The sequence below is a fragment of the Tamandua tetradactyla genome, chromosome 3 (genome assembly GCF_023851605.1).
Source record: "Tamandua tetradactyla isolate mTamTet1 chromosome 3, mTamTet1.pri, whole genome shotgun sequence".
Lineage (NCBI taxonomy): Eukaryota > Metazoa > Chordata > Mammalia > Pilosa > Myrmecophagidae > Tamandua > Tamandua tetradactyla.
Window position 1 is genome coordinate 24,760,959 of NC_135329.1, and position 4,810 is coordinate 24,765,768.

The following is a 4,810-nucleotide window of genomic DNA, read 5'->3' on the forward strand; positions in this document are numbered from 1 at the left end:
GTTGGCAAGGTCAGAAATATACTTTCACTGTCCTACCTCAGGGGTATATCAACTCTCCAGCCCTATGTCATAATCTTGTTCGCAGAGACCTTGATCGTTTCTGCCTCCCACAAGACATCACAATGGTCCATTATATTGATGATATCATGTTGACTGGACCTAGTGAGCAAGAAGTAGCAACTACTCTAGATTTACTGGTAAAGCATTTGCGTGTCAGAGGATGGGAGATAAATCCAACAAAAATACAGGGGCCTTCCACCTCAGTAAAATTTCTAGGTGTCCAGTGGTGTGGGGCATGTTGAGATATCCTTTCTAAGGTGAAGGTTAAGTTGCTGCATCTGACCCCTCCCACAACTGAAAAAGAGGCACAACGCCTAGTTGGTCTTTTTGGATTTTGGCGACAACATATTCCTCATTTGGGTGTGCTACTCTGGCCCATTTATCAAGTGACCAGAAAAGCTGCTAATTTTGAGTGGGGACCTGAACAAGATGAGGCTCTGCGACAGGTCCAGGCTGCTGTACAAGCTGCTCTGCCACTTGGGCCGTATGATCCAGCAGATCCAATGGTGCTGAAAGTGTCAGTGGCAAATAGAGATGCTGTCTGGAGCCTTTGGCAGGCCCCTATAGGAGAATCACAATGCAGACCCTTAGGATTTTGGAGCAAAGCCTTACCATCTGCTGCAGATAACTACTCTCCTTTTGAGAAACAGCTTTTGGCCTGCTACTGGGCCTTAGTAGAGACTGAATGCTTAACCATGGACCACCAAGTTACCATGAGACCTGAGTTGCCTATCATGAGTTGGGTGTTGTCTTACCCGCCAAGCAATAAAGTTGAGCGTTCACAGCAGCACTCTATTGTAAAATGAAAATGGTATATACGAGATAGAGCCAGAGCAGGTCCTGAAGGCACAAGTAAGTTACATGAAGAAGTGGCACAAATGCCCATGGTTTCCACTCCTGCTGCCACATTACCTTCTCTTTCCCAGACCAGAGCTATGGCTTCTTGGGGAGTTCCTTACAGTGAATTGACTGAGGAAGAGAAAACTCGGGCCTGGTTTACAGATGGTTCAGCACGATATGCAGGTACCACCCGAAAGTGGACAGCTGCAGCACTACAACCCCTTTCTGGGGTGTCCTTGAAGGACAGTGGTGAGGGGAAAACCTCCCAGTGGGCAGAACTTCGAGCAGTGCAACTGGTTGTTCATTTTGCTTAGAAGGAAAACTGGCCAGAGGTGCATTTGTATACTGACTCATGGGCTGTTGCTAATGGTTTGGCTGGATGGTCAGGGACATGGAAAGACCATAATTGGAAAATTGGTGACAAAGAGGTCTGGGGAAGAAGTATGTGGATAGACCTGAGTGGGCTAAAAACATGAAGATATTTGTGTCCCATGTGAATGCACACCAGAGGGTGACTTCAGCAGAGGAAGATTTTAATAATCAAGTGGATAAGATGACCTGTTCTGTGGATACCACTCAGCCTCTTTCCCCAGCAACTCCTGTTATTGCCCAATGGGCTCATGAACAAAGTGGTCATGGTGGTAGGGTGGAGGTTATGCATGGGCTCAGGAACATGGACTTCCACTCACCAAGGCTGACCTGGTTACAGCCGCTGATGAGTGCTCAATCTGCCAGCAGCAGAGACCCACACTCAACCCCCGATATGGCACCATTCCCTGAGGTGACCAGCCAGCTATATGGTGGCAGGTTGATTACACTGGACCACTCCCTTCATGGAAGGGGCAGCGATTTGTTCTAACTGGAATAGACATATATTCTGGATATGGGTTTGCTTTCCCTGCACCAATGCTTCTGCCAAAACTACCATCCGTGGGCTTACAGAATGCCTTATCCATCGTCATGTTATTCTGCATAGCATTGCTTCAGATCAAGGAACACACTTCACAGCAAATGAAGTGCGGGAATGGGTGCATGCTCATGGAATTCTCTGTTCTTACCATGTTCCCCATCATCTAGAAACAGCTGGATTGATAGAACGGTGGAATGGCCTTTTGAAAAATCAATTACAGTGCCAACTAGGTGGCAAAAACTTGAAAGGCTGGGATAATGTTCTCCAGGAAGCTGTGTAGGCTCTGAATCAGCATCTTCTCTGTGGTGCTGTTTCTCCCATAGCCAGGATCCATGGGCCCAGGAACCAAGGGGTGGAAATGGGTGTGGTACCACTCACTATTACCCCTAGTGATCCACTAGGAAAATTTTTGCTTCCTGTCCCTGCTACCCTGAGTTTTGCTGGTCTACCGGTTTTAGTTCCAAAATGGGATGTGCTTCTTCCAGGAGAAACAACAATGATACCACTGAACTGGAAGTTAAGATTGCCACCTGGTCACTTTGGGCTACTTATGCCTCTGGATCAACAAGCCAAGAAGGGGATTACATTATTGTCTGGGGTAATTGATCCTGACTATCAGAAAGAAGTAGGACTGCAACTACATAATGGAGGTAAAGAAGAGTTTTCTTGGAATATAGGAGATCCCCTAGAGTGTCTGTTAGTACTACCATGCCCTGTGATTAAAATCAATGGAAAACTGCAACAACACAATCCAGGCAGGACTACTAATGGCTCTGAAACTTCAGGAATGAAAGTTTGGGTCACCCCACCAGGCAAAGAACCACAGCCAGCTGAAGTGCTTGCTGAGGGTAAAGGGAACATGGAATGGGTAGTGGAAGAAGGTAATGATAAATATGAACTTCGACCACGTGATCAGTTACAGAAACGAGGACTGTAATGCTGTTTTGTTCATGTTATACTGTTTAAGTTGTAAGATATCAAGTTTAAGAATGAATGTTGCCTAAGGATTTGCACCCTATTATGGAGAGATTTATTGTGTTTCCAGTTATATGCAGGACAGTTGAGTATTGTCAGGTAAAAGAAAAAAAAGTGTGCTTATTTGTTTTCATTTGGAAATTAAGTATGGTTTAAGGTGATATATATATATAGGTGCCAAGTTGACAAGGGGTGGACTGTCATGATTAGGGACATTTGTCAACTTGGCCAAATTGTGGTAGCTGTTTATCTGATTGGGCAAGTGCTGGCCTGTCTGTTGCAATGAGGACATTTCATAGGATTAGGTCATGATCGCGTCAGCTGCATCCACAGCTGATTCCATTTGTAATTAGCCAAAGGGGAGTGTCTTCTGCAATTAGTGATGCTAAATCTAATCACTGGAAGCCTTTTAAGGAGGACTCAGAGAAGACAGGCTGCATTCCTGCTTCAGCTGGTGAGCCTCTCCTGTGGAGTTCATCCAGACCCTCCATCCGAGTTGTCGGCTTCACAGCCTGCCCTGTGGATTTGGACTCTGTGTTCCTGTGGTCACGTGAGACACTTTTATAAATTTTATATTTGCAAGTGTTCCCTATTGATTCTGTTTATCTAGAGAACCCTAACTAATACAAATGGAAAAGATTTCTTAGTTAGAAAACAGACCATAAAAAAATCAATAATTTGAACTGCATCAAAATTAAAAATATCTGTGCATCAAAATTAAAAAGAAAATGAACAAGCAAAAGACAGACAAGGAAAATATACTTGCAATACATATATATCAGACAAGGTCTTGTAGACAGAAACTTATAAAGTATTTTTTCAAAGCAATAATAAAATGACAACAATAGGGTAAAGACTTGAATGTACATGTCACAAAAGGGCATATTCAAATGTCAATAGGCACATAGAATGGTGTTCAACCTCATTTGGTCATCTGGGAAATGAAAACTTAAATGAGATGCCTTTCATATCCACCAGATTGGCTAAAATAAAAAAGATTTATAACATCAAAAGCTGGTGATGATATGAAGCAACTAACTTTTCCCACACTTTGCAGGAAGAAGTGAAAATGGTAGGCATGGAACAATTCTCTTTCCATATTAGGCATGGAAAAAGCTCTTTAGAGAACTGTTTGCAGATACTTATAAAGTTAGACATAAATTTTCCTGTGATTCAGCAAAACAATTGTATTCCTAAGTATTTACCCAAAAGAAGTAAGAACACATGTTCAAAAAATACTTTTATAAAAATGTGTGTAGAAAAAAAATTAAAAGATAACACATATGTATGTAGCAACCTTATTCATAATAGTCTCAAACTGAAAATAACCTAGATGCCCATCAGGAGTAGGTATAAACAAATTGTGGCATGTTCATACAAAGGAATATTATTAACCAATAAAAAATATAAATTACAGATATACCTCAAAATGGATGGACCTAGGAAACATTATGTTAAGTGAGAGGAAGCAGACAGAAGAGTATGTAGTTTATAAGTTTATTCTTTTGAACTCTAAATTCAGCAAAACTGATTTATTTAGACAGAAACCAGATTGAGGTTGGGGACCATGTTGGGGAGGAGAGGGAAATAAAAAAAAAATGATTAGACAAAATACATGAGAGAGACTTCCAAGGGAGTTGAATGTCTTCTAACTTGTTTTGACTGGTTATATAGGTGGATAAACTGTTAAAACTCTGGACTCTTAAGATATATGCATTTTATCATTTGTGATAATAACATATCAAAAATGAAAACAAGTTCAATGCAAGGTGGAATGAACTGGAATGAATGTTTTGAGACTTTTGTGGCAAGTCTCAAGCTAAGGAGGGAAAGTTACAAATTCTTTAATTACAGTTGTAACGTTAATCCTCAATCTTAGATTATATATGTAGATATATTATATGAATAATAGTACTTAAGTTATAGTGCATCATGATTTATAAAGCACTTTCACATATATGATCTCAGCTGATTACCCTGACAATCCTCAAAAGAAATAAAGCTAGAAATTGCTACTTTTTTATT